Here is a 12390-nt window from a genome sequence, read left to right as displayed (position 1 = left end):
GTTGCCCAAGAACCCAAGGACTCCCTCTCCATGCTTAACAGAAGTTATGAGTCTCTATGAATGGTTGCTGACTCAGGGTGGTTGCCTCTGCCTACAAGTCTAGTGTAAGATCTGTTCATTGGGACCTAGCGCAAATTATTAACTTCTTGGGAGTCTGAGAAGTACAAGTGTTTAGCTTTCTATGTTCTATAGTATAGGAGACAATCTAAGAGGATATTGGAATAGATATCCAAGTAATTCATAAACACAGGGGTTGGAAAAAAATTTTAAAGGCTTGTATTGAAAAAAAAAACAAAAAACTTGTCTCATCTTTTCTACCTAACTCTCCTCATTATCATTTCTCAGGATCAACTCTTTTCAATTATTTTTGTCTGTTTCTTCTGCATCCATTTTTCTTGTTTCTTATATTTAATTTTACATATTATCTGTCGTCCAAGTATTGTGGGAAGGAATCTTCAGCTCATTCATTCTCCACTTTGCTCATTCCATCCTGTTGCTGTGTTGTTCAGTTACTAAGTTGTGTCAGACTCTTTGTGACCCCATGGACTACAGCACGACAGACTCCTCTGTCTTCCACTATCCCCCGGAGTTGCTCAAATTCAGGTTCAGTTAGTCAGTAATGCTATCCAACCTACCAACACAATTATATCACAAATTTTGCTTACATCAATAACCAGAGTTCATATTGTTATGACAATTATTATTTACTGCTGAAATTACTTTTCCTTGTTTAATTTTTTAAGGTGTTTTTTTATAATATGGACCATTTTTAAAGTTTTTATTGAATTTGTTACAATATTGTTTCTATTTTACATTTTTGGCTTTGTGACCACGAAGCATGTGAAATTTTAACTCCCCAATGAGGGCTCAAACGCTCGATCCCTGCATTGGAAGGCAGAGTTTTAAATGGACCACCAGGGAAGTCCCATCCTTATTCAATTTTTTGATCCTAGAATTATTTTATCTTTCTTCATTCACAGGGTATTCATATATAAGCATATACTCTTATCTGTATTTTTATATACTCCATTAGTTTTTTTATGTGTATGATAGTGATTTTAGGTGTTCAAATATTTCAAAGAATGTATTAGTTCCATTTTGTTCACTGAAGAACTCCCTTTCAGGACTCTCTACATAACCAGCCTCAGTGTGGACTGGTTGTTCTTTGCGGGAGAGTTCTCTGAGTCCTTGTGCTTTTTTAGATGTCTCCTGTTTCTCCCCCCCCCTTTATTTATAGAGTCAATGAGCATAAAATTTTAAGGCCCTCAGAATTTTTAAGACATTCCTCCATCATTATCTATGTTCTGCCATGCTTTTAAGAAGTTCAATGGAATTCTAATTTTTCTCTCTGGAAACAATTAGAGTTTTCATCTCTTGTGTTCTAAAAATTCACACACAAATGATGTGCTTTGATGTTGAGTTTCTTCTTAATTTTTGATAGGCACTCCATGTATCCTCTTAATCTATAGAATCATGTCCTTCAGTTCTGGGACATTTTCCTGTGTTACCCCTTTTTTAATTTCTTCTCCACATTTTCTTCTGGTCTCTCTTTCTAGAAATACTATTAGTCAGATATTAGACATCTTAGACTAATCCTCTTAGTTTCCCATATTTTTCACTTCTATTTCAGAGCTTTTTGTTTTTTAGTGATTTTCTCAATGCACTAATAAAACTCTTTTGTGGCAAGCACATTTGTAAGTGGCCCCTATCATGTTTTAGGTCATTCCACCAGAAAAACTATTTACTGATACTCAAGTGTTTTTCTACATGGTACCCTCCCCTTCAGCGTGGCTGGGTCCTAGAACTTGATTCTAATAGATGGAATGTGACTAGGTGTACAGAATCCATATGATCATCACGTGAGTGTGATGGCATAAAAATGCAGCTCCCACCTTTCTGGGATCTTTTTTCTCTTCCCACTGGTGACTTCAAAGAGACAAGCTGCCATGAATCCTACAACTGTAAGGAAATGAATTTTACAGGCTCCTTGAAGGAGCTTAGAATTGGATCCTCCCCCAGTCAAGCTCTGATCAGAACCTAGTTCTGGCCAACACACTTACTGTTGCGTTGTGAGACCCTCAGCAGAGGACACAGCTAAATTGTGCCTAGACGCCTGACCCACAGAAGCTGTGAGTTTAAAAATGTGTGTTCTTTTAAGTCATTGAATTTATAGTACTTAGTTTTGTAGGATATAAAATTATGTATTTGCCTATGAATTTTAAATTTGGGCTATTCATGTTTATCATTTCTAAAGTCTCTCTTTTGCTTATTATTCTCTCTCTCTCTCAAAGTAACATCCTATTCTTATTTCACGGATGTGATATCTTTTTCCTTTGTCAATTTATTTCTTGTTCTCTCTATTGTTTCTGTTTAACTCTAGCTTTTTGGTATGTGTGTGTTTAATTTCTAGCTTTCCTAAGATGTTGGTTGATCTTTAGTGGTATTTCATATTTAAGAGTGACACTCAAATAAGCTGATGAGAAGACCTGTATGCGGGAATGGCCATTAAATTGGTATCCTTCACTGCAAAGTAATTTACTAGTGAGGCAACCTTTTCATTGGTGAACTCCCAGATGTCAGTATTTAATAATTTTTTTTTCTGGGGCCATTCAGTTTCCCCAAAGAAGACCCTGTTATATTTTTCTGGACACTACTAGTCTTCTGTGAGGGAGAAAAAGGATGGGTGAGTTCTTTATTTAGCACAAAGTTCAGTTCAGTCTCTCAGTCGTGTCCAACTCTTTGGGACCCTATGAACCGCAGCACCCCAGGCCTCCTTGTCCATCACCAACTCCTGGAGTCCACACAAACCCATGTCCATTGAGTCGGTGATGCCATCCAACCATCTCATCCTCTGTTGCCCCCTTCTCCTCCTGCTCTCAATCTTTCCCAGCATCAGGGTCTTTTCCAATGAGTCAGCTCTTTGCATCAGGTGGCCAAAGTATTGGAGTTTCAGCTTCAACATCAGTCCCTCCAATGAACACTCAGGACTGGTCTCCTTTAGGATGGACTGGTTGGCTCTCCTTGTAGTCCAAGGGACTCTCAAGAGTCTTCTCTAACACCACAGTTCAAAAGCATCAATTCTTCGGCGCTCAGCTTTCTTTATAGTCCAACTCTCACATCCATACGTGACACGAAGACTTTCATTTATTTCTATTCTTTTTAGCTCCAGTCTTTAGTTGGTCTAGTTTCCTGAATGCAGAGGTTTCTAGGTTACTTTCTTAAAAAAAATAAATTTTTAAGGGTTAAGTTAAGTCAGGTATTCCTGGTGTTCCAATTATCTCTTGTTGCATGAAAAGACACTCTAAAACTTAGTGGCTTTTAAACTTATTATCTCTCATTGTTCTGTGCATTGACTGAACCCAGGTGTTTGTATGCATGTTCAGTCACAAAGCCATGTCCAACTCTTTGAGACCCCCTGGACTGAAGCATGCCAGGCTTCCCTGTCCTTTACTATCTCCGGAGTTTGCTCAAACTCATGTCTATTGAGTTGGTGATGTCATCCAACCATCTCATCCTCTGTCTCTCCTTTCTCCTCCTGCCCTCAGTCTTCCCCAGCATCAGGGTCTTGGCCAGCTAAGTGATTCTTAATTGGGATAGAGGTTTCTCGTGCTAAAACAGTCAGATTGCACTTGGGACTGGAATCATCTGAAGGCTCAACTGGTGTAAATGCCCCAGTGACTTCCTCAGATGTTTGGCAGTAGATGCTGGCTACAGCTGGAAGCTTAGTTTCAAGTGATCCTTTAATGTGTCTTGGGCTTCTATGAACGTAGTGGTTAGGCTCCAAGAAAAAAAAAGGAGAAAGCTGCCAGTTTCCTGAAAACTACACTGTGTGACTCCTACCATCGTCAATTGGTCAAAGCAAACTAGACTTGCCCAGACTCAAGAAAGGGTGTGTCCCTAGCTCTTGATGAAAAGATTGTCAAGTAATTTGTGACCATCTTTAACTTGCCACACCTGACTTTCCTGGCTGGGAAGGGACATGGGGGTTCAGCCCTTCTGCATATGGACTTAGATTCCATCTCCTTGTGTTCAGACTTGCAAATTGCTGTGCCATCTCTCTTCTGATGTATCTTGCCTCAAAGCCTTGATTCTCTGAGGATTTTTAATTCAGTTTGAAACTTCTTGCATTGAGATGTCAATGTTCACTCTCCTGTCTGCCACCCATTTCCTAAAAAATTTACTGAAATCACTCAATTGCTATTTTTTTCTTATTCTTTTTTTTTTTCTTATTCTTTGTCCTTTTATGGTCGTACACTTTTACAGTTTTTACTTTCATTTTAGAGGATCTCCACAAGAAAGAAATGATGTGGTGCATTTTTCTGAGTTCAACAAAAAATTATACCCCTTGTTCCTTGTTAGCAAGTTGACTTTGTAGAGTGCTTTAAAATTTACAAGTGTACTTTTGCATACATCATATTGCTTGATTCTCATTAATTTTGAAAGAAAGGCAGGACAGATACCTAAATTATCTCTATTTTAGAGGTGAACAAGCTGAAATCAGAGACACAAAATGATTTGTACAATGTTGCACATGTGATTTGCTTTCATTTAAATCCTCTAGGGAAATGTTCTGGAATTCAGTCTAAAGGACAAGGGCAAGCCAAAACTTGTTTTTGTTTTTTTTTAATTTGAGGGGGAGGGTGCTGTACATGGAGTTCAGAAAAAATAGAATTTGTATAGCACTGAAGCAGTCATGTCACAATCCAGAACTTTTATATAAATGGGTAGCTGTGGTGGGTGGGTCAGGAACCTATTTAGTAATGAAGAAGGAAGATTTTCACGACCTAGCTCAGCTTCCTATTCACGTGATTTTGTTCACTTGATCCACATGCTGGGATGTGAGAATTTTTTCCCACGTCTCTTCACAGGAGCCCATTTTGGCTGTTCTTAGGGTAGTGACTGAGTTTCAAAGAGGAAGACCCTATAATGTCTCCCAGGCATACTACAAAGGAAATATAAGTCAGCAGACAGTTGGATCTGGATCTGGGCCAGGATAACTCGACTCTTCTTGTAGAAGGTGCCATGGGATCTTTAGTGATGGCAGGTGATGGAAGAAGAGGGTCCCCTAAGCTTTATGTCTTGCCTGAAAGATGATAACCATGCTAATAAATTTAGTGCCACATTCTTTACAGTGTGCTCATCCGACCCCTAGAATAAGGCCATAAACCATAATGGGGTCCATGATGCTTTCAATTATTAGACATTCATTTCTGCTCTTCAATTTCTTTCTATGCTGCCCAAATTTGGCTTTATTGATGTGCTTTCTGGAGGCATGGGAGAGAGCAGGAGTGGGAAAAAAAGGTCTACTTTTTAGAAATCTGAGAAAAAGTATATGTTTATCAATATAAAACATAGGCTCTCTAATGGGAAAAACATAATATTTTGTCATTGTATCCACAATAAATACATAGACATATCATAATGAACAGAGCCTATTTGTAGGCATTCCTGGGTCTTTTCAGAGCCATAGGCTATTTTATATTATCACCACCCCCATTAACAGAAGTATTAAGTTTTTCTTTTAGTAGATAGAAGTTAGGATTTGTGTAACTCTATTTCTCAGGCTTTTCTGAGAGCAGGAAGGAATCCAGAAAAGAGTTTATGGGATGTGGCACAGAGCCCCAGAGAGAGGCTGAGTTTGTTAGGAAAAAGGCAAAAAGAAAAGTCAGTGCTAAAAGAAGATACTTTATTTGGGTTTCTTGCCCTGATATTCAACACTGAAAAATTACCTTTCCAGTTCTTTGAAGCAAGGCTGGAAAGGTTAGTTTCATCCCTGCTGGTCTCTCTCTCTACATTTTATTAAACATTTCAACTCTTCCTTGCCTTTCCAGACACACTGTCAAAACTTGAATATCAGATCCATCCCACAATCTCACTTCTGATGTTCACTCATGATTCAAGTGAAACTGGGCAGTACTCTCAAAACAGAATTAAAGAACCATTAATGTTAATGAAATACTAAATGTAAAAATTCCAACTGCCCCCAGAAACTGAAGACCCTTTGATATCCTATTCTGAGATCTCGTTGTGCAATAAAATTAAAATTTCCCCATTTACTCTTATCTCTCACCCAGGATTCTGTTTATGAATGACAATCTTTCATCAGCAAAAAAAAAAAAAAAGGCGTACTCAGGACAAATGAACAAAAATTACAGAAGAGACTCGAGTCTCTTGGAGAAGATTATCGGCTAGGATTACTCCAAATCTCTTGATGATTCTCTTCTTTTTAACTTTTGGTTGGCCAAGAATCTTTCACCTGAAAGACTGGGATAGGGGAGAATAGATGAGAAGAGAAGACAAGATTTTGATTTGTTTTGGAAGTTTCCAGAAGGCCCTCAGTGGAGAAGACCAAAATTAGAAGGACATTGGGGTAGAAGGGAAATAGACAAAGGACTGAATAATATCAAGCAATCTGTGGGGATCCTTCAGTAGAAACCTAGTCCATTACTGGAAAGTGAGTGGGGAGTTAGTATTTAATGGGGACTGAATTTCGGTTTAGGAAGGTGAAAAATTTGGGAGATGGATGATGGTGAGAGTTGCACAATAATGTGAATGTACTTAGTGTCACTGAAATGTCCAGTTAAATATGGTTCAAATAGTATGTTTTATGTTGTGTGACTTTTACAATGATTTTTTTTTTTTTTTTTTAAGAGAGTGAACCATGTTAGTAGTTGAAGAATGCTGCTGGGAGCTTTGTGTGATGTACCCCACACAGACCACCTGTTGCCATTTCTGCAGTTGTTTCTAGACTCTTGGGGGTGATGAACAGGAGAGGGGAGAGAGGATGGTGTTGAGGTGCCAGAGAACCAGAAAAAAATTCTTAATTATGGTGCTTACCTCTCTACTTACTCCCCTCAAAAAATCTGGGAGAAAAATATCCTGAGTTTTGTGTTATTAGCTCATGAAAGCCAATGAAATTAGAGCCAAGCACCCAGGTGGCATAGTGGTAAAGAATGTGCCTGCCAATGAGGAGACCTAAGTTTGATCCCTGGGTTATGAAGATCCCCTGGAGTAGGAAATGGCAACCCACTCCAGTATTCTTGCCTGGAAAATCCCATGGACAGAGGAACCTGGCAGGCTACAGTCCATGGGGTTGCAAAGAGTCGGGCACGACTGAGCACAAGCACTGACTGAGTGAAGAGTTCCTAGTTTTGAATATTAATGATGGCCTTTAAATTGCTGTAATTCCTTCAACAATGCTACAAGAGAGATCTTATTCATGTAATTTAGAACTGAATCTTGTATAGAGTTTGTACAGATATTAAGCAAATTGCACAGTCGACAATTGCAAAGTTGACCTTTCTTTAGAAACTGTTTTTATGAAATATTTATGGTAGGCTTCCCTTATGGCTCAATTGGTAAAGAATCCCCTTGTATTGTGGGAGACCTGGGTTCAATCCCTGGGTTGGGAAGATCCCCTGGAGAAGGGATGGCTACCCATTCCAGTATTCTGGCCTAGAGAATTCCATGGACTATATAGTCCATGGGGTCACAAAAAGCCGGACACAACTGAGCGACTTTAACCTCACATAGTAGGACAAACCTGTGCTTTTATAACCAAAATGGAGGAAAATAAGCACATGAGTTTTCAACTAAACATTGTTACTCGGTTTTAAACCGTGACTTGGGCAAAACAGATTCGAATAATCTAACGTGGATATACATCCTCAATTATGAAGTTAGCTTTGCAAACTGCAAGTTCTCGCTTTGGGGGAGGGGACCACATGATGACAATGTGGTCATGGCTTTGAGCCCTTGAAGGCCTCGCACGTGACCAGAGAGGCGTAGGGTTGAACTCAGTACATATTTAGGTGATCCTGTGGAACTTGTTTATTTTCAAAACTACCAGGTTTGACTGATTCATCCAACATGCTTCCCTAGGAGCTAAAAAGCCCTGTTCTCTAGACCCCAAATTGGAGAGAGTGGGTGTATCTAGTGATTGGTAGGTAACGTGATCTGCCTTTTGTAGCAAGCCAGAAGCCAGATGTCCCCTCCCCTTTGATCTGAATAACACTTTAGGCTGCAGACAATAAGATTGGTTTTAAATTTATTGTCTCTTTGATTTCTGCATTCTAATGCTTTTTAAATTCTTTACACAAGACAGGGCTATATATAGGCAACCGGGGTGGTTCAATGGAGGCCAAAAAAATGCCAGTAGCTTTTGAGAAGTGCTGGGCAGAGGCTTGTGCATATTTCTCTGCAAGGAAACAAAGACAACTTACTTGCGGGTAGGAACCTTTTTCTTTTCCAGGCGTTTTACTCCAAAAGAAAGTTTCCCAGTCCTGGTTCCAGCCAGATTTGTGGAAAAGTTCCTTGCCGAACTCTCCTCTAAGCAAAGCACTAAAGCAGAAGAATCCAGTTTAAGTGAAGAAACCTAACATCAGAATGTCTTCCTCCGCGGCGCTCTCTATAACTTTCACTGCAATTAGTGATTTATTCCTGTCCTTGGTGGTGGAGGCTGTGTGAGGCTGTCGGCTAAGGCCACGGGCTTGATTACATTAGTTCTGTTGAGGGTGGAGATGTAAATGTCTGAATCCAACTTCACTCCCTCAGAAGGGTTAAATTGTTAAGTATTTGGGAATCTACTTCAACTAAGTGAGCAATACCGACCAGGTCATCAAATGGGTAAAAATGCTTGGTCCAGTTCCTCCCCTCAAATGTATCAAACCACAGAAAACTGCCCCAAGACGTCTGCCTGTTCTAGAAAGAGCACCAACAGGATGGCAGTGAAAGGGGTTTACATCTCCACATGTTTGCAAAGCAGCTTTGTGATCTTGAGTAAGTCATGGCTTGCCTTCATCTCTATTTTTTGAGCTAAAGGGATGAGGGTGTTCTTAGAAGCCTTATAACTAGTCTGAAATGAAGGTGAAACCAGGACTGAGATCTCACAGGAGCTGCTCCAGCGCTCTGTCTGCCTGGTAAGACCTGCCCTTGTTGCTCCGCTTGTGAGTCATGAGGACCAGGGCTGGTTTTTTTTTTTTTTTTTCTGTAGGGTGGTTTTGCAAATAGATACAGTCATTACAGCAAAATTCTGATTTTTCTTCCCAAGAATCCTCTGTGAACTTCTCCACGAAGAAAGGACAAGCCATGCAAGGACTCAGTGAGGTGAGGAGTAAGAAAACATCAAATGCTCATTTTCCGTGCCTTCTGAGACTGCAGCTTACCTATGCAGCATGGGAGCAGAGTCCCAGAGAATCCCCTTTGTGTAGCACATCCATCTGATTTTCCAGGCCGTCTTCAATCAATTCCTTGGATATCAGGTATTAAGCTAGGAAGCACTTTTTTTCCTCTCCTTTATGGTTATGAAATATGAAAGATAGCCACAGCTGAAGCTTTTAAGCCTGATGGGGATGGCTCCCTAGAGAGGCTGTTACAAACTTAGAGGATAGTCAGGAAGGGCTGTGAGGTTGGAAAAGCACTTCAAAAAAAAAAAAATCCTGTGAAGTCAGCAACTACAGGATAATATCCTAACAGGCATACCTGGAGACAGACTCAGGACCAGTTATGGAACTGTTGATGTGGCTGGATTCACTCATGTTTTAAAGAGAGGGTCTTAAAGTGACTGCTTCAAGGTGTCATTTCAGACCTGTCTCTTCTCTACACTTTCATCCTTTCTCAATAAATCTTAGAATTCTTCCTATCTGAATGAAGACTTCCAATATGTTGAATGAATGACTAGCAGGTTCCAACTACATGATCAAATTGCTTTAGATGGCCTGAGAAAAAACGACATCCGAGGCCGTGGGATTTTATCCCAAAGGCTCAGAACCTGTTTTTACTCATTTTCTGAGAGTGAGCCCCAGTTCTTCCCTCTAACTCCCAGTCTGGCAGATAGAATGGGAGAATTGGGTGCCTTCCATGATAGGGTCTGGGCTACAGGTGACATGGTTTCGTGAACAGGGAAGCAGGGTGCCACTTTAATTCTGCGTGAGGGAGAGATCACTGCTGGGAACGGAGGTTTACAGTTCAGGATGGTCTGTCCAGTCGGTCCTCGGATTCACATGCATACAAGATTGCAAAGGAGCCTGGAAATTCTATTCTCAGGCCTTGTCCCAGTCAAAGCACGAAGAAGGTAGCTGGGGACACCATTTAAACTGAGATCCCCTGATGTATGTAGATAGAATGGGGATATTTAAACATGAAATTTAAAGTGTAAAGAATACTCTAGTTCTACTGTCTTACAGTGTATAGCAACTTGTTCTTTCTAAAGTGCTGATGTCTGATCCCATTAGATTCTCATCACTCCATGAGGTAGGGAGCTGAATGCACCTTCGGCAGATTGAGAGATCGACATTCTGAAAGGTCCAGTGACTTGCCTGAAGTCACAGTGCAGAGATGTGACAAGAACCCAGCCTTACAAATTAGCCTTGAAGTGAAGTGGCTCAGTTGTGTCTGACTCTTTGTGACCCCATGGACTGTAGCCTACCAGGCTCCTCTGTCCGTGGGATTTTCCAGGCAAGAATACTGGAGTGGGTTGCCATTTCCTTCTCCAGGGGAACTTCCCAACCCAGGGATCAAACCCAGGTCTCCCGAATTGTAGGCAGATGCTTTACTGCCTGAGCCACAAGGGAAGCCCAGCCTAATTTAGCACTTTTGAGCATTTTTACCAGTTTATTTTTGCCTCATAGTAGGAACTGTGTTAGCCTCCAAGATTCCCTGGATTGGAATGAAATTGTGGCTTCTGTGCTTTGTTTCCTTTTGGTCCTTTTTAAGATGTCTTATATACACACAGAAACACACAGCGCAAAGTTAAGTTTATCGGATCATTAGAAAACCAAGAATTACATGACACTGCCAGCACCATGGAGGCTTCTGTGCTGCCTGGGGAAGCTGTGTAGGTATGAGACAGGATCCTGTGTTTATCTGGGCTCTACTCGGCTGGATGTTCTGCTGTCACTGTTGTGAAATTCTTAATAATTTATGAACAAGGGACCCTATATTTCATTTTGCACTGGGCCTATAAACTATGTTTCTGGTCATGCTCCTACCTAGTCATGCCGCCGCCTCCAAAGTAACCATTATCCTAACTTTGATGGGCTAACTCTTCTGTATAGTTTTATCACCACAGTATGCATATATAAACATTATGGTTTATTTTACTTCTTTCTGAATTTTATATAAATGGAATAATATGGCGTATTATTTTGTGTGTATGGCTTCTTTCAGTCAGCCTTGTGTGCGAGTTTTATCTGTTTTATTTGCAGCTGTCATTCATTCAGTTGTATCATATTCTAACATTAATATATATCACAGTATTTCATTATACTTTGGATGGAAATTGGAGCATTTTTTTCCAGTTTTGGCTATTATTAATCAAGCTGCTATAAACATTGTTGTGTATGCATCCTTGTACAAAAATACATTCACTTCTGTGAGCATTTTCCTAAGATGAAATGGCTAGGTCAGAAAGTATGTTTGCTCAGCTGTAGCAGATAATGCCAGACTTTTCCTAAAGTAGCTTCTCAATTTACATTCTCTAAGAGCATAAGAGAACTTCCTCGCTCTGCATTCTCATCAGCAATGGGTATTATCTATCTTTTAATTTCAACCCTTCTTGTGGTTGTATTAAATCATAGTGATAGCTCATTGTGATTTTAATTTGGATTTCCCTGATCAGTAATGAATTTGAGTATCTTTTCATAAATGTATTGGCCATTTGAATAAACTCATTTGTCTAGTTTCTTACTGATTTTTTAAAAATATTTGTTTATTTGGTTGTTTTGGGTCTTGGTTGAGACATGCAGGAGCTTTAGTTGTGGATGTGGGATCTAGTTCCCTGACCAGGGGTGGAACCCAGGCCCCCCTGCATTGGGAGTTCAGAGTCTTAGCCACTGGGCCACCAAGGAATTCCCATTTCTCACTGATTGTTGTATTATAATATTTGGGGTCTTTTCATATGAATTTATTATGGGAGATCATTATATATTCCAGATGGGAGTCCTTTGTCAGAAATATGTACTGCAGATATCTTCTCCTGGTCTATGCCTAAAAAATATTGAAACCGTGGCTTGAATCCATTTCACCTGCCTTCTCTAATCAAGGTAGTTTTAAGACTTGCATGTCCTCCAGGCAGCACATAGTCTAAATAAGATGTTTGTTTGAGTTATTTTTCAGAAATTAGGAGTGAGAGCTCAGAAAAGGCAGTGCAACCCACTCCAGTACTCTTGCCTGGAAAATCCCATGGGTGGAGGAGCCTGGAAGGCTGCAGTCCATGGGGTCGCTAAGAGTCGGATATGACTGAGCGACTTCACTTTCACTTTTCACTTTCATGCATTGGAGAAGGAAATGGCAACCCACTCCAGTGTTCTTGCCTGAAGAATCCCAGGGACGGGGGAGCCTGGTGGGCTGCCGTCTATGAGGTCGCACAGAGTCGGACACGACTGAAGTGAC

Source organism: Bos taurus, chromosome 10 (genome assembly GCF_002263795.3).
Source record: "Bos taurus isolate L1 Dominette 01449 registration number 42190680 breed Hereford chromosome 10, ARS-UCD2.0, whole genome shotgun sequence".
In the NCBI taxonomy this organism is placed as follows: Eukaryota; Metazoa; Chordata; class Mammalia; order Artiodactyla; family Bovidae; genus Bos; species Bos taurus.
This window is presented reverse-complemented; position numbering follows the sequence as displayed.